This window comes from Manacus candei, unplaced genomic scaffold (assembly GCF_025592945.1).
Source record: "Manacus candei isolate 608988 ecotype Guabito, Panama unplaced genomic scaffold, ASM2559294v1 h1tg000067l, whole genome shotgun sequence".
NCBI lineage: Eukaryota > Metazoa > Chordata > Aves > Passeriformes > Pipridae > Manacus > Manacus candei.
The window spans coordinates 4,629,370-4,648,409 of record NW_026138115.1 but is presented as its reverse complement, the minus strand read 5'-3'; the positions used below and the strand labels follow the sequence as shown (position 1 = coordinate 4,648,409).

The following is a 19,040-nucleotide window of genomic DNA, read 5'->3' as shown; positions in this document are numbered from 1 at the left end:
AGAACACGGAATCAGATTTACGAAGCATTTCCCCAACCTTTCATTCATTTACTCTTCAAGTTCTCATTTGCCCCAGCAGGCAAAACCCAACAGAAACAGAGCCGAATCAGTGAGAAAAGGAGCACCAACACAAAGCTTTGACAGAAGTGTGAGCAAATAAAACTATCTACAGCATTTCTGTTTCACAGGCTAAAATAAAATTATTTTCTTACAATAAAATCCACAGTTTTTATGAAGTAGCTTCTTTAGAAATTAATATATGCACATTTATGATGTTATTGTAGTTATGCTTGCAGCTTCTAGGAGAATGAGTATACTTAGTGCTAAAATTATATACAGCTGACAAGCTACCAGCAACTGTGTTTCTGTACATGAGTGTGGCGGGAGGAGAGCATCATGCATGCTCATTTGTCCTACATACATTTGTAAAAACAGGTCCATATATGAGAGATGCTTTCCCACTGTAATTACCCAACATACAAGCACCCAAGCACAAACCTAGCTTATACTGGGAAAGTGAAGCTTCCGCCAGTGCAGCTTATCTTAGTAGCCCAGCCAGTGGAAAGCAAAATGTTGCTGGGATAAACACATCTTTACTGGAGTCTTCTGCTATAATGGCTATATTGGTCTGAACTCACCTAACCTAACCCAGTTGGTACATTAACTGCAATACAAGCCAGTGTTTCTGGTACAGTTGCAGCGTTTCAAGAGGCTGAAAAAATGAAAGAACTCTTTCTGGGGTTTGGTGCTCAGACTCTGCTATCAGTTGTACAGGTGTAATGCCACAAAATGTGGCCTGAAGTTATCTCAACATCAGTATTCATCATTTGGCAGCTGAAGTCAAACTTACAAGTAATCAGCAGAACAAGAAACTCTATATTTGTTCTCAAAAGCAACATGGAGGAAAAGCAGCAGCTAACACTGCAGAGAAGTAAAGATTAGAAGTTTTGCAGAAAACTAGAATGGAGAACCATGTTCTTTTTATAAAGTTCCCAAACTGCATTTTCAAATGGAATTTCTAAAACTAAGACAAAATTATTTCAAGGCAACATCTCAACCTGCCTCAGCTTTCCTGAATACATTCATTTCATCAATGGCTTTAGGAGTTTGTCCTTTATTTGTGTATCTATGCCTGCAAAAATAAATTGCAACAGGACCTTGCAGGTAGTGAAGTCCTCAACTGAGGATCTTGGGAACTGACGCTAAACGCAGTTTGCCGTCACTACTGCTGTGAGCTAGAAGGCGATTATTCTCCTCTGACCATTTCCTTGTGCCAGGTGCATTTCCTAACCACAACAGCACTGAGTCCCAGCTTGATTTCCAGCTCTTTGTAGCACAGGATATTCCAGAGTCCTTTCCTCTACTCCCCACTAAGCTCTACTCTTCCTGTACGTTTCTTGAACACTGTTCCTGGAGGAAATCCTGTGAAATACAGATTCCCAGACTGCAACAATGCAGAGACAGCTATGAAAGCCTGTATGTAGTGATGCAGTAATGAAGCATGAGCATGGCTGACCTACAGTTGTGTCTGCAAGAGATGCTGAGAGGGTGCAGGTTGTGAGAATCACACCAAGTGTCATAACATGAATAATCACATTTCTATCCTTGCTGTGTTTTTAATGCTAGCCTACCAAAAGCACCAGGGAGCAAGGAATGGAAAGCAATGAAAAACTGCAGTGGAAGGACTAAAAAGAGTCAGTAACATCTGCAGAAAGCTTCTGTGCTGTCCTGTGCTCCCCTCCACAGCTACAGGAGAGGTGGCCTCCAAGGCTGAACCAGAGAGCAGCCACCATGCAGAGCAGGTAAGTGAGATTTGCAGAAGAAGGAGGAAAGCTGGCATAGAAAAAAAGCACAACCAAAGTACCCACATCCCAGTGGCAACTGCTATGGCCAGAGAACCACCCCCATGGCTGCCATGCTTACATCCTGTGAGGTGGGTTTCCCTGCAAGCAGCTGTTGGTTTCTCCATGGTGACAAGAGTGCATTATCATTATGGGCTGACTTATCCACTGGGGCATTAATTTCTACCAGGCCTTTTGGCACTGCCCCAGTCTTTCTGGCAACAGGTAACTTCAATGAGCAGCTGCAGTAATCTGGGAGGTGTGGTGCACCTGGCACTTCACAGACTTTTTGCAGGCAAATTTCACATTCCACAGGTTTCTCACAGGAATGCCACAGTGATGGAGCGGGCAAAGCCAAAGCACTATGAAATAGTCTTGGGAATGTTTTTGTCTTTAAATCTGCAGTCCTGTAAACATTGATAGTTAAGCCTTCTTCTGAGGTTCGGCTAGTTCCAACACAGTTTAGCACTTCCATAAACATTTCAAGGACAAAAAAATGCTATGGCTATGTTGTGGTTTAACCCCAGCCAGCAACTAAGTACCATGCAGCTGCTTGCTCACTACCCCTGCCTCAGGTGAGATGGGATAGAGAATCAGAAAAAGATAAAACCTGTGAGTTAAGAACAGTTTAATAAATTAAGTACAATATAGTCATAATAATAGTAATGGAAAGGGGGAGATGAGAGAGGGAGAGAAATAAAACTCGAGAGGAACAAATGATGGACAATACATTTGCTCACCACCTGCTGAGCAATGCCCAGCCCATCTCCCTGCAGTAATCAGCCCCTCCCAGTCAACTCCCCCCAGTCTATATAGTGGGCATGACGCACTATGGTATAGAATATCCCTTTGGCCAGTTCGGGTCAGCTGTCCTGGCTGTGCTCTCTCACAGCTTCTTGTGTACCTGCTCACTGTCAGAGCATGGGAAACTGAGAAGTCCTTGACTTAGGGTAAGCACTGCTCAGCAACAACTAAACCGTCAGTGTGTTATCAATATCATTTTCATAATAAATCCAAAACACAGCACTGTATCTGCTACTAGGAAGAAAATTAACTCCATCACAGCTGAAAGCAGGACAGGCTATTAACAAAATTTTGCAGAACACTTGAGGAGGAAAGTCGCTTTTATTGCTTGTACACAAGTAGAAGCTTTTACTTATTCCACATCACCTGTCACATAATCTTCAATATTTTTTTCCATAACGGAAAAAAAATACAACATGGAAACAACATAACACCAAAGCAAATATCACATATAACAAAGAAGAAAAAAGCTATCACTGGAAAAAGCCCTGCACAATACTGGACCAGCTCTGGACATGAGAGTTGGGGTTTCAGCAGCAGACTGGCCAGTTGGGGCTGGGAGCTGACAGGCTGTCCCAGCACAAGCCAGCCAGCCGCTGAGCTGTCCCTTCGCTGTGCTGCTGAGCAGAAGATCTGTGTAATGACAACCACAAAACTCATTTAAGCTCTGAAAAGGTGACTAATGAGCTCATTCATGCTGCTTATAAATTATTCACTACAACACTGAACCCACTCCAGACAAGCGGCAAAGTAAACTTTAAATACAGGGAGCAGGAGCCTCCTGTGTTGTCAACTTCTGCCTGTAAAACTTTTTGCAATCCAACAGGCACTTCTCTTGCTTCTGTCCCCTGTTAAACTCATTCAGATGTTTAGACCTTCTTTTCTACTACCTGTAGCAGAGTTAGAGCATCTGCAGCTGCTACGTACTTATTTTGCCAGTGCCAAGTCTTCTTCCTTTGTAGTTGCAGGTAGTCACAAAGCACTATACAGAGCTTTAAATTATATTCTTCAGAAATTAAAGTCTGACCTCAAAATGAAGGCCAGGTCTGAAGAAGCAGGAAGACAACAGCACATGTATGTTTAATGAGAAGCAGCCCATCTCCAGAGCCTGCACTTATTGATACTTCTGTGAACATCTGTGATTTGTGCCAAAATGAAAACTGAGGTCTTAAAAAATCCACTTTAATTTTTTAGGTCCTGGACCAAACAAGTTTCCGATGTGTTTAGAAACAGCCCATTTCTAAGAATGCTTTTGTTATACTGTTTAGTGTGAAATAAGAGACAGGTAATAGTTGGATGTTGGCAGCATGAGTGGTGGCGTTTGCTGCTGTGGTGGCTGAAACAGGCACTGGCTTCAGACAGTACTTTTTTTTGTAAGATAAACTATTCACAGTATTTATAAGTTAACTTTAGTAACTTTTGCATGTTGAACTAGCAACTACAGAGTGACATTAAAGACACTGTCTTATACATGTCTGATCTTCAGTGGGAAAACACTATTTGCACCTCTGGTTACACAATCAAACTCCAAAGGTCGAGAACAACTAGATAAAAGGGAAAGCCGGGAATTACATAGCTAAAGTCCAGTAAGGTATAAAGCGGTGTAAAGTGTGGGAGACATAAGGCAACATCAAGGTGATATCTAAACACAAGAAAAGAAAAAGGCCTAGCAAAGTAAGTTTGCAAATTAAATAATCACCGCAAATTTCACTAATCACTCTCTTCCAAACTGCCAATGCTGTAACTAAGCATACTAAGAAATTCTTCACTACTTGAAGAAAAGGACTTTATCACCTACCAGTAACTATGTGATTAGTCTTCATTTATTTAAATCCATGATTCTGAAATTACCAGAGATTCACAGAAACCATGTTGCCCTGTCAGTACTGCTCTTTAAAATGGTAATTAGAAAAAAACAAACACAAGAAAGCAAGGAGCAACGTACACCACATAGCATGCAAGTAAACTTATTAAAAGCTGTCATATTTTAACCCCAGCCAGCAGCTAAGCACCACACAGCCACACTTACTCAACTGCCCCCCAGCCCCAGTTGGGATGGTAAGGAGAACTGGAAAAAGATAAAACTCACAAATTAAGAACAATTTAATGACTGAAATAAAGTTAATAATAATAACAACAACAGTAATTATTATAATAATAATAATAACATGAATAATATTAGGAAGAAAAGGGAGAGAGAGGAATAAGAGAGGAACAAGTGATGCACAGTACAGTTGCTCATCACCCACTGAGCAATGCCCAGCCCATTCCCTTCAGTGATCAGCACCTGCTGGCCATCTTCCCCCACACTATGCATGACACTTTATGGTATGGAATATCATTTTGGTCAGTTTGAGTCACCTGTCCTGGCTGTGCTTCCTCCTGGCTTCTTTCTGCACTTGCTCACTGGCAGATCATGGGAAACTGAAAAGTCTTTGACTTAGGGTAAGCACTGCACAGCGGCAAAGAACACATCAGTGTGTTATCAATATCACACTCATATTAAATCCAAAACACAACTTTGTACCAGCTACTAGAAAGAACATAACTCTATCTCAGCTGAAACCAGGACAAAAGCTGCTGAGATTCCTAAGCCTCCTGTAACTGAAGGGTGGTGGCAAAGGACTCCACTGAAACCACAGACCCCACTAACCTGCCTGGCAAGGGGAGTTCACCTCCCAGTTCAGTGGTGGGAAACAGAGTCGCTTCCTCCAGCCAGCTCCCCACACCCTGCTCTTCATTTCCCTAATGAGGCCCAGCAGTGATGTCAGTTTTGCTCCAAGGCATGATTTAGTCCAAATAACAACAACCTACAGTTGGCTGCATAATCAGAGGAATGCCAGATCTGGGGGAGGATGAGCAAACAAACTGACAGTATAGCTTTTAACTTCCTGCAACAAAGCCAACACTTGGCTACAACTGCCAGTGAATCTCTTGACTGGCCAATGCCACTGCTTGTGTTGAGGGTGCCCTGGATGGCTTTGACCTAAGAGGTCACCTGGGGGATGTTTCTGAGACACTGATCTCAGCAAATTCATGCGAGACTCCCATGCCATGAGCAGGGCACACAGCCAGCACTGGCCAACTGAATAATCCTGACCACCACTTTGGAGCCAGCTGATGTCGCTGAGGTGAAGGCAGCTGGATCACACTGGATACCCGGGAAAATGCAGCCTAATCCAATGCCATGTGCAACTGTTACCTCTACTGAAAAACTGGTCCTGCAACTCCTCCTTTCTCTTGGCTCTCCAAACAGCAAAATCTCACAGCTCTCAAGATCCCAGTGTAAGCCAATCAGTGGGGAGGGTTGGGCTACTCTGTGCTTTGGTCATATCACTACACCAAACTGCAGGTATTTCTTACCAGCAATCAGAAAATTCACATGTTCACAACACAAAAAACCTCACAAATTCAACAAAAAGGAAAAATTGCAGCCCCTTTAAATTGCATCATGCCCACCTCCATATAAATGAAATGGCCCCTCTGCTCATCCATTACCATGCACATGTCCCAGTCCAAAAAAAAGCCAGGATCTATATGCTCCAGAGATTACAGGGTACTCACTTTGCTGAGTGAGAAAATCTGTAAGTTCTGACCAGATGAGGACAGAAAATATATGTATCCCCCTTATTTTTATGTATTTCTGTCTATTGTCACAAGCTCTACAATAACAGAGAAGGCAAAACAAGTGGCCTGGAACAAGCACTGCCATTAGTAACCTACTACCTGTTCTTCTGCTACAGCACTGGTCTTGCACACTCCTTGTACACAGCCACAGTTGACTCTGTATTCCCATACACACTCATCAGATTTCGGGAGCCAGAGACATGCAGCACTCATGTGTGAAGCACAGGTCTGCAACTAGGCCTTTGGTGATACATGTATTCATGTGTGTGCATGCACATCATGGCAAGCATGTGCTCAAGCCTGTTCAAGATTGGGATTTTAGTTGTCAAGTACCCAAAGGGGGTCCTTACTGAAGTTAACGGGTTCCACTTGAACAGAGTTTCTTCTTTCATAGGTCAGGCAGATGGAATAAGACCTTGAAAGTGGCCAGGTGGAAATTTATGCCTCTGCTTGCCTTATTGAGCAGGAAGTGTGATGCTGGCGCCTGCAGAGTCCTTGGGAGCTGAGCTGAAGCTGTCCTCAGGTACCCCAGCACACTGTGGCTCTGTGCACTATTTGATTGCATCCTTGGATTTACGCCAGCTCTAATCAGCATCCAACCCTCTACCTTTATTTCTCCCTTACCTCCCTGTCACATAACTCCATTTAACATTTACTGTATGAGTTGAAGAAGCCAGTCAGACCAAAACTGCTCTTGCCCACAGTCCTGGTTCCAGCCATGTCCTAAAGAAGAACAGGGCAAATGCACAGTGATACTCCACAGTGTTCTCCTGTACTTCCAGAAACCTGCTGCTTAAAAGCTTAAGCTAAAGATGCAATCAGATGCTGTGGTATGCTGTAAACCCAAAGTTATTTTTTCTCTATCCACTTTCAAAAAGGTTCATGTAAGCTTCAGCATCAACAACAACCTGTAGCAAGAAGTTCCATGTTTTAACTATGTGAAAAAAAATTCTTTCTTTGCTTTAAACATGTCACCTCATAGCTTTGCTTGAAACCCCTATTTCTTGTGTATTATGGTAATTACTGTATATCTAGGACATGTGACTCAGGTCTATGCAAACTTTTCTGGATTTTATAGTGCTTTCCTACTGTTCAGACAGCGCTACTAATATTTAATCTGCATTTCACTCCTTGAAATAACTACAGGTATACAGAAACAACAAAACATAATACATAAACATACCTATCAATGACCATCTAATCATACAGTCATAATTATCAGTATTGTGTCTACCCAGACAGGAGAAAAGGGAGTTATTTTTCAGTAAAAAGGCTCTAACAACATGCTATCCCTTGTAGTCCCACTCTGTATTTTTTTCCCCTTATAGTCTCGCTTGAAATACCTGGAGCTTTTCCAAGCACTTAATATGTCCATACAAAATGTGGAAGCAGATCATTCCAGCTGACGATATCTTTATCCATGAAGAGAACAGCAGCTGGAAGATGCTGCCTCACACAAACACAAGCTGTAATAGATCAGGCCCTATGCAGGCTCAGTCCTGTAAAAAAGCTGCAGCTTCAGAGTCACCAAAGTTCTCAGGGGTGCTCCAGTGTAAGTCCCAGCCTCCAGCTTACACCTGGCATCTGCCTAAGATATCAGGGGCACGGCCAAGATGGAAATGGCCTGGGAGATGAGGAAGAACCATGGAGCGTGGTGGGAAGGGCTATGGGGAAGAGATAAAGTGCTTTCAAAGGGTGACATGTTCCAGGGTGGTCATACGGGAAGCGATGGCCTTGCATCATCTTCTACTCAAGTTTCAGCTCTGGCATCACATGAAAAGGGCAACAACCCTGCCTCCAACAACCTGCACTCGTCATTATACATGGCCCCCTTGTGCTTGGATCAGTGGAATAATAAGTGATAAATAAGGGTGAACATACATGCAGGAACTTAATTTCCACTCAAAGTATCCTCAATTCTTCACTTGCACTTCCAGCTCCTGGGAGCAGTTCCTAACTGTGGTGTACAGTGCAGGGCAGGGGACCTGCCCATTTGAGGCAAAGACCAGCAGTGTGTCATGGCTCAGCTGGCAGGATGTTTGTGAAAGCAGCTCAGTTCAGTCAACAATCTCCCCCTAGAGTCCAAGTACATCACCTCAAAAATATGTCTCAGCTCTTCTGGCACAGAGCCTGGGAACCCAAATTTGTTTCTGATCCAGGTCCTCTAGCTGGCAGTGTAACAAATTGCTGTCCTGCCACCAGGATGAATAAAGTAATTTTTCACTCATTATGCTATTCAAAAATAGAGTAGGAGCTTTATTTAAAACAAGAGAGCAATACACTGAAAATTAACAGGGAAAAAAAGGCTCTTTTACTTTATAAACCACAAGGACAAGAGAATGAGCTAGAACAATGTGAGTTAATATCCCAAGGAAGTTGACCAGAAAAAAAGATACTCGGGTTACAAATTCTACTGCTCCTGGTCTTCCAGCTAAGCCTAACGTTACATCCATGTCGGGCAGTCTGGCTTCTCCTGCAGATCACTAATATTCTTACTTGCAGTCTACAGAATGGCTTCAGGCAAAATGGTACAGATCCATACCAGCTGCTGGATGGGATAATCTATGGTTGTTTTCCTCTATGAGAATGGGAGATGCGTAAAGCATGCTGCAGTGAGCGATACCTCTGTTGTTCTGATTGCACCTTCCTTAAGTGTGAGGCATCACTCTCTGTCCCAGGATGCAATCCTGCAGCTGCTCCTGCTGTGAGAGGCAGCCCTGAGACGAGAAGCAGCACCCTGAGCGTGAACTCTGTTTATCTAACAAACTGTGAGGACTCTCCTGGACTTCTGTCAGAGGCTTGTGACAGGGCCTTTAAATCCAAGGTGTTACTTAACAGCAAGTTAAAGAAGAGTAGGCAGGTGTGTCTTGTGTCACCTGGCGGTATCATGGCTACAGCTGACTCATTCCTCAGGAGACACTGCTCTCCCTTCAGCAAGTCTCCCTTGGACTCTCCCTTGTCACAGCGAGGGAAGGATGGAAAGGCCACACAAGCTGCTCATGCCGACTGACTGGCCTTTGCCTGCAGGATCCTTCCATCCTCGCACTGCCTGTCACCTGCTCAAACTGGGCTCCCGGAGAAGTGATTTACCATCAGCTTTTATTACTGACTGGGTTATTTTTCCTATTAACCTAAATCAATATACTCATACAGTGAACATCCCAAAACTCAAGTCAATATAGAGAATTCATAAGGTATTACAGATTTATAGATATTTACAGCTTTGGTTAGAGATCCTCAGACGGATGGCGCAATGGAGGCACAGTCAATAGATTAGATTTTCAAGTACTGATGGTAACTTTTAAGAAAAGGACTGGAAAGATTTAAGAGCCCAAGTCTCACTGACTTTTAATTGACTTTCAGTGAAGTTAGTAGTGCTGCAGCCTTCAGGTACTCTCAAAAGTGCCATCTTACAAGCCCTACCTGAAGGTTTGCCTCTCTCCTCGCCAACACAAAGCTTGTGAGAGAAGAGGGCAGTTACAGCAGAATATTCATCAAGACACTTGTCTTGCCTAGGGGCAATGTCCTGCACAGAAATGAGCATGATCCTGGGTGTATCTGGCCCTCAGCCATTACACCAACCAGTATGACCAAAACAGCTATGGCTGCTGTTAGTTCTGCACCTATCCTGCTCTGCTGCCTGAAGGAGATGGCAACACAGACAACCAAACTGATGTCTCCCTCTCCTCTGAGAGCTCTGCTTTTCAGTTCTAATCAGATAGACAAGATGGTAACACACCCTGTTAAACAGTTTTTCTGTGAATTATTTCAGAACTGTGCACTGCAAGTACTGGATTAGTTCCTACTCCTATAAGATACTGATCCCCAAGGGGAACGTGCCCAGCTCTGTGCAGACTGAGAGCACACTCAGTGCAACGGAGGCCCAAGCCAGGCCAGAGGGATAAAACCAGTGCCAAATCATGTCTCTTCAGAGTCCACTGCCCATGTGCTTAGACTGTCTCTTCTCCATAACCATTAGCAAGCCTTCACTCTTGGGAGAACATCTGAGCAACCGTCTAGACTTGGAAGCTAGCTGAAACAAAAAGGAACCACAACATCCTCTCATGTGGTAATCTCTAAGGATATATCTGCTACCCCCTGCACAGCAGGGTGTAAGGACAGCCAAACCACAGCATGTCCTGTAAACAACGTCCCCACACCAGCACAAAGATAAACTCACTGTCTAGGTGAGTTCTAGCTGAACTTCTTAAAGAGAGCTTCTGCAAGAGAGTTCACTGAGGTACCTTCACAGGCATTCCCTTGGAGAAAACAGATTGGTTTGGTTTGGTTTTTTAAAGAATCTTTCTTAACAAGCAAAAGTCACAACCAAAATAATTAAGTTTCCTTTATTTAAAATCTTCATTTAAATAAAGGGAAATGTACTAATAAATGAAAATTTCTCTTTTTGTCCTGTGCTTTTACGCTGCAGAAGAGGGATTCTCTGCCCAGAAACTTCTGTAAGATTTATACATTATTTCTTCTATTTAAGTAGGACATCTGACAGGGGAAAATATCTATGCAAAATTTCAGTGAAGCCAACAGATTTCTGATCAAAACTGGTACCTGGAAATAGCTATAGATTTCCTCAGATTTATCGCTTCAAGCACAGAAGTTAAACATCTAATACTTACTCGGATGCTTATGAACAAAATTTTGTATACATTAATACAAAATGTAGCAACTTCCTTTGTGCTTTTAGATCACCCTCTAGAAAAACAAAATAGCACATCCCTCTAACAGCGTTCTGAAAGTGGATCAAAAATCCTATATAAGGAGAGACTTCTGTATTTAGCTCCAATTAATTTGACTTCAGTACAGATATGCTGGAGCCAAAAATAAACCCTAGACTGTTTGACTCCCATTTTCTGTTCTAGCCACTACACCACGCTTTGACAATGATAGGTACTTTACATAAATGCTGGTTTCTCTCAGTATTACATATTTTCAGTTGCCCTTTCAAATCCACTCCATTTCAAGTGGTCTGCCACGTATGCGTATTCTTTGAATCACAGAGTTCAGTTTGTCACTTCACGGAACTGCTGCCTTACAATACAACCCTTGTGATGTATCAGCTAATTCCTAGGATCTAAATATATGGGTTTTATCAGAATACATCTATCAGAGTTCATTACCCCGCTGACTGCTGCCAGCAGAGCACAGTATCAGGTACAGGCACAGCATCTAGAAACACCTGCTTGAAAGCACAAAAATAGGAACGGGACTTCAGCAAGAGGTAAGGTCAGGGAAAACATCCGTAAGAGAAACATCCCAGTATTGCTGCCACCAGTTCCATGCAGGCCAGGTCTCACCATTAAGTGTGTCAATTTAAGGACTGTGGAAAAAAACCCCAAAACTTTACTTGGATGCCAGTCTGAGGGCTCAGGAAGGGCAGGTCTTTCCAAATTGGCACCAATCCTGCACTCTTTATTCTTGGAAAGGTTTTATTTACATTATTGCAATTCTGGGGTAAGGATTGCAAGATGTAACACTGAGATCAGACCTCTAATCCTGTCTCTCTGTTTACTGCATTGATTGTGCTCTTTTAGACTCTGATCTTGCCATTCCTTCTTAGTGCGAGCTCCCCTCTGTTGGGGATGGGGAATTAAAATGGGATTCAACTGAAAAGCTGCGGCAGAGCAGGGAATGATGAAAACACATCATCTGCCATGAGCAGCCCTCACCATGGTTAAATTTAGAATGTAGGCTCCTCAGGCAGAGAGATGATCCGCCTTCCCTGTGGGGCACCAGTCACACAGTGCTACATAAATATTAAAATAATAATTGATGATTAATTAATAATAGCTTCCTTTTCCTCATGACCATCTCTCAGCTGCCATAAGAAATAATAATTTCCTTTCTTCTAGATGCAGATACAAACAATCATTCAAAAACTTATCTCCTCAAAGAAAATTCACTTTCCCATTCCTTTTTAGTAAAATAATATTTTCTGCAGCCTCGGACATGAGATTCTGGACCATTCACAGGCACTCTGTTTAAGAAAGAAATACTAATTTAAAAAGCCTCAGAAGCCACAATAACCAAAATAAACATCAAGAAGGCAAAGTTGAGGTACAGAAAAAAAGCAAATCTATTCATTCTCTTTCGCTGTATAACCACGTCCACTATAAAGACAAAAGTCTTTCAATAAACCCCATTTTAGATGCTGTGGGGAAGTATCCAAGGATACTTACATTCCTTTGGTGACCATAGAGACAGACATCTGACTCTGCTCTTACAGCTGCCTTGTATCTGTGTATTCTGTAAAGTTAGAAGACCTCCAGAAATTCAGCAAGCAACCCTCTCCTTTTGTCCTTCACCTTGCTCTGCCCATCTCTTCCTAAGCCAGAGCAGCCTTAGTGCACCTTCATCCACCAGCCTCATTCCCGCCACTAGCAAGTCCTCTTGCTGGTTACTGATCCAGCACACCATCCAGCAGATCTTCTAGCTACTAGCCCCTCCTGTAACCCTCCTAGTTGAATAAATAAACAAACAAACAAACAAACAAACAAATCAAAAGTCCTTTTTTCTCCATCTGCCATATTCTCTCAGCATTCAGCCCTCAAGCTCCAAAGTTGGTTTCTGCTGCCTGAGTTCATTTTTCTCCAGCTTAGCCTTGCTTCCTAAAAGTCAGATCCTGCCAAAGCCTTTCCTCACCAATGACTACTACTTCTCTTCCTCTGCATCCTTTTTTCTCTTGGTTAGTGTTCGGGCATTTTCCCCAAACAACCAGCCTTACCCTTCCCAGCTGCATAGCACTGCAGGTGTCAACCATCTAGAAATCCCTGACCAAGCCCTAAATCACAGACTAAGCCTTAAAATCCAATTTAGCTTTTAAGATCATTATTAAGATAATTATGCTTTTTAGATAAAATTGTTTCCTTATGGAAGAACATTTACATCGTCTAGAACATCAACATTTGTCTAGGAAATTTCTTCATGGTATTTTTACTGATAATGAATGCCATCTCTTAATAATCCCCCAGGCCCTCTTTAGAGACAATCATTGTAAAAACAGATCTTCCTAATGAAGATAGAGTTACTGAGTCCAGAAGTTTTAAATCACTAATCAGGATGGCTGTGAGACTCCGTGCAGCAATTAGTTTTAAAACCAGTTCTAAGATGAAACTGGATTGCTTTCTGAAAGGGAGGGATGTCAGAGCCCGCAGATCAGTGAACCCCACGGGGCATGGTGTGCCCCCAGCTGCACAGCAGCAGCTGACCAGGACCTGTATCCCAGCACAGGCATTGGCCTGTACATGTCACAGAGACACAGAAGGACTAAAAGCACATGAGAAGATTGTAGGAGAAAATAAAACAACCAGAGCCCCACATGCAGGAAGCAGCACAGGGAACACACTGGGGAGCCCCAGGGGCAGCCAGCCCTGGGGAGGCTGTGGGGGGTACTGCAAAATGTTCAGCATTAACATACGTGGTTGTAAACACCAGAGACACTGGGCTTCACCTGTTTGTCCTGTACTTGCTGAACAGTAGCCTGAATGTAAGAAACCACCTCTGTAAAGATTTCACTCCATGAAATAGTTTCTCCATGCTTTTGAAGCCCATGGCAAAAGGATGGCACCTGCCTCCAGGAACATCATCTCACGCAATGGATGATGCTCACCACTACATTAAAAATGTGTTTTAGAAGTTCCTGGGCAAACAAGTGAGGGTCCAGTCCTTCAGCTCAGATCCTGCAGCTCCCACAGCCCTCCATTCAGGCAGAAGGCTCCTGCCTCCTTACACAAGGACAGCCTCAACAAATGAGTGCAATTAAAACATAGATAATGCATCTGAACATGTGCATTCCTCATTTATTTAACAAGCACAATTTAGCTTTAATTATTTATGATAACACTTTAGAAGAAACTAGTAAACACAGTGCAGTAGACTCTACAAATTAAGAAATCCCTTGCTGAAGGAGACTGCCTCATGGCCTCCTGCTTGGAAACCTCTACTGGGACAGGAACTCAAGTCTCACCTAGTAGAGGAATTACAAAGTGCAAGAATTAGGGCAAATAAGGAGATTGAGGTTGTATTTTACTAAAAAAAAAAGAAAAAGCATAGAAAACAGTGAGCAATATTATAAATAAAACTTTCCATCAACATGAACAGTCTTATTCAGAGTTGTCTCTGTTGAAATCCTCTCACCTCACATACATGTGCAGGATGGGTAGGTCCAAGTGGCTCAAGGAATGTTCAGACCTAATTACTCCTCCTCCCTCTCCCACCAGGAAAATCACGAGTTGTTGCAAATCAGTGTATTTACTGAACAAATAGGGAAGGGGAAGGGGAGGCCTTGGTCCAGTTTGAGCAAGGCAATGTGGGATCAGACATTGCCCCCGAAAAGCCCACAGCCCATGTTAGGGCTGAAGATGGCAGCACCCTATGTCAGCAGACTGACAAGCTGCACGTGGCAGTTTGGTGCCAGCAGTACCTTAAGCTCAGCTGGGGAGCAGCTTTGTTGCTGAGAACAGGAAGAGGGAAGGGGCCATAAAAGGAAAGGGCAGGGGAAGCTTGGACATGAAAAAAAAAGAGAAAGAGAAGGAGCTATGAGAAGAGAGGTAGGAGCACACAGCCAGCCAACCGAGGAGGGCCTGTCCAGCATCATCTGCAGGCCAAGGCAGTGAGATAGTGTGGGACATCTCCAGGCACCCCCTCCCACAGCTCTCACTTCCACAGCGGCAGCACCGAATGTTGGTGCCCGCTGCCCTGATCCCACTGCAGGCAAGGGGGATCTCCTGCAGCACACCTCTGATACACTTCTGTGGACTTCTGCCATCCTTCCAAATCCAGCTATCTGAGGAGGAGCCAGAGCTTTTCTTACTGTCTCCCTCCTTCTTAGCAAACCTCTGTTCCTGTGGACAACACATGGCTCACTGTTTTCAGAGATCACTGGAAATTTCAGTGGAGGGCAATGCAGTGGGATGGAGGCAGTGCCAATCTGAGGGCCCGTTCTCAGTTGCACTGCTGCCTGCCAGGTGCTACAGAACACAGTGCTGTCTCCTAGCCCGGATTAGTGCATTCAAAGATGTAAACAGAATGTAAAACAGAATGGCTTGAAGCTGAAAGTACTCCAAAGCCACAGCACTAGTCCCTGCCTTCCTGAGACAATTGCGGTGGATGAAGAATCTGTGGTGTCTACTGAAATCTGAGCATACCTGCTAATAAAGATCATCACACAGAGCACTGCCAGGCAATTTCAGGACACCTGAATGAAGAAGTATGTTCAGCTGGTTTACATGGATCATTGGTGAGTGGATGAATAACATCTCTGCAAAAACTGACATCCAACTCAAACCCATTTGGATGCACAGACATACAGACAGACCATGCAGCCTCTTCCAGACAACTGTGCGTGAATGCAGGGATGTTCAAGTCTCAGGCCAACTTGGGATTGTTATTCACCAGGGAAAGGCGAAACTAAGTTCAGCACTTATCTGGAATCAATTCTTTTGCCCTCACTCTATAAAAGTCAGACCTCTTCCTTAATGAAAAAGGTGCTATGCACACTAGATTTACCTTTTCTATAGTTTGACTTAAGGTATCGCTGGCTGTGTTTAATAGTTTCACTCCTGCAGAGCAACCTTCTGAAAAGGTCAAAACAAAACACTAGGAGCCAAATTCATCGCTGGTACAACTCCATTGACTTCAGCAGCATTACACCTGGGACAGATCCAGCCCTAACTGCTTCCATTATGGTAAGTGGAAAAGAAGTGTGCTTGCTGTCTTAACTTTACTTTTCAATTGATCTGTTCTGTTCTACTCTGTGTGTTTCACTGCAATCAATAGGAATATATCTACTAGAGAAAGTTACAGCACAAAACATCTGAATAGCTTTTAAAAATCTTGGCTTCTTGGTTTATAATGAATGTCAGGAGATGAGAAGGTAGCAGGCATTCAGCCTGCACTCAAGTGCTTTATCTTTTAGGAGAGGACAGATGTAAGCAGCTACCGTAAATATTTTTATGTATAAGCTACATCATAACCAACAGAGATCTTCCTTAGAGATCTGCTCTTGATAGCAGACACAAGCTGCCAGCCCTGAACAACAATTTCAAATATTGGTCAGATATTACAGGAATGCACACCATAAATGCTTATAAGCAGTTAGACTGGGGGGAATAAACTTAACTTCTCTACGACTATGTCCACATTCATTGTGTTCTGCTCTACACCACATCAGCCATGCTGACAGACTCCTTCTACGCAGAGGAAAGCTTATGGGGATCTTATTTGTATTTCAAATGCTTGTTTTCCTTTCCAACCTTTCAAAGCTTCTTCCTTCAATTCTTCTTTATATGCCATGATGGCACTTTAACACTGTACCAGTGCCCACTGGTCTGGCTGAAACACCACCCAAAGCACCACTAACTGAGCTAAGTTTAGTAAGTGATCCTGGAAAAATACCACAAATCAATCTTCTGGATCAGCTTTGGTCATTAAGGATGTCATGAAATGAGATGACATTACCAGATTAGACAGCTCTTAGCATTAAATTGTAGTCATGTGGCTCTTTTAATTTGACATTTAGCATTTCACTTAAATCTTTGCCTCAGAAATATGAGAAATATCTATTAATGCCTGCCATTATTCCAGGTTTTAATTTTTATTGCGTTTCAGTGTCACGCATCATTGTTTTGGAGGCTTCTGAAAGACGTTGCAGACTGTGCCTGGCAGTGTGCAGCACCTCCCAAACTGGGACATGGGATGGGAGATGGGTTTGACCAAGAGATGGAAGAAACAAAACTAAATTGCAGTTGCATCACTCCAGCACACATGCTATACAACATTTTTAGTTGTGGGATTCATATTTTGAGACAATTTACCAAGGGAGAGGCTCATCTGTGCTGGAATACTACTCTGCTCACATCTCCTTCACTTAAGCCTATAAAAGTTGTCTAAGGTGGTCTTAGTGCCCTGAAGGACCAAGCACTAGAGAATATCCATGTGCAGCCTCTTCCACAAGATAAAGACACTCTATCCAATAATGGCAACTTCCACGCTCTCTCACTGACTCCCAGTTTGAAGGCTTTGTTGTGAAATTAAGAATTCTAACTATCACACAGACCCTTCACCATTTATCTCGTGTCAGCTCAGTCAGCGCCAGTGACCAGGTCTCAGGCTGTCATTTAAGGGTTGCTTTTAATTTACAATCAGTTAAGGAAAAAGCAAAATACTATTGTATTGATTTAGTTTGCATAACTAGGATGTCTTAGCATAATGGATAAGGTATTCATGACCAGCATGCCATGCTATTCCCTGTGAAAACAATCTTAAGATATAAATAATGAGGCAAGGAGGATTTGTGAAAGGGGCTTTTGCTGCTCTTTGTATTTGCTTGCTTTTCGTTTAAGCTGTGTATCATTCACTTTAATGTACATATTCTGAACAGCTATGCAACTGAGAGTAATTCAATTTTCCCACCACAATCAACAAAATGTTCTTCCCTTGATCACTCCACTTCGTACATTACTTTGTGGCCACTTCAGTGTCAAATTCAGTCTTCCCTGCAATACCCAAATGCTTCTAACACAATTTACAGCCTACTCAGAGACTACCTTCTTGGAAATAATGTTAATCAGTATAATTTCTCCTCTTACTTTAAGGAGCTCTTGATTGGGTGCTTTCAATCAGCTGTTAGCCAGAGTTACCTCAGAATTTCTCAAGTTCTTAAGGGGAAATGGGACAATGCCATTTAGCAGTCAGAGAGCATGTTTAATGGATCACGCTAATCTCAAGGAGGGCCTATGAAACTCTAATTTGTCAGGTTTCATTACATTCAATAATGACTGTAATTTTCCTGGAGTGTTCTGCTCACTGGTAAATTATGTACTATAGTTTTGCACCCCATTTTCTCTAACTCTTTATTTGGAAAAATTGAAGGCATCTCGTTCTCCACGGCCACTGCCCAGAGGAGGCCTGAGAAAGAGGGGTTAAGAGTTCACTGTCAGATGTATTTATCTCAGAAGCAGGTATAATTCTTCGCAAACAGCTAAGTGTCAGTGCAAAACCAAGCTGATTCAGGGTAATAAAAGCACTTCTGCAAAGCTTTTAGGTGACACTATATCCCTCACAAGCTTTCTTTATCCCTGCGTCCATTTTATCATCCGATACCATCATTACCTTGACCAATCTGCACATTATTTCCTTTCCAAATGGATCGATTTCAAACCAGCTCATCTGCTAATGCTCAGTGCAGGTTTGGGTGATTCTCCTATTGTTTCAATTATTTCTTTGAGGAAAATTCAATCCTGTTAAGCAAACAATGCTTTTATCTCAGCTGAAGATGTTAGAGCTATGGTAGCCACTGACAGATCAAGAGCTTCTCAGGGAACCCTCCTCTGCAGTTGCAACACCCTCAAGTGACAGAGATGTCCCAGTTTAGCTCATTACTTGTAATAGACAGCATTAGCTATAACCCAGCACATTAATAGGTGAGCTATTAAAATTAACAAAGTCCCGCATATTTCTGGAGGAAGGCGTGCCATCTCAGCAAATGATTTGGTGATCTCCCTGGTGATCTGCTGTGGCAAAGGAATGGCATCCTGAAGAGCAAAACAAAAGACACGTATGGCTTCACCCCAATTTCCAGGGACTGATTCTGTTTTGGAGGGAAATGCAGCATTGATCGAGATTTGAAACTGAACCTGTCAGGTTTTCTCAGATATCTTTGGAGATTTGGCCTGGCAGTCCATAAGTAATGCAGAGTGTGCAGATGAGAAAGCCCCAGGCAGAAGAGAGTAGTCACAAAGGAATAAATAGAGCAAA

At 42.9% G+C, this 19,040-nt stretch overlaps 1 protein-coding gene across 3 annotated transcripts in view; it reads right to left on the bottom strand.

The window, feature by feature from the left end:
* The window catches only part of FOXN3 (forkhead box N3), a 206,548-nt gene that overhangs the window by 139,203 nt on the left and 48,305 nt on the right, over positions 1-19,040 (bottom strand). The gene's annotated exons all lie outside the window — the stretch shown is intronic.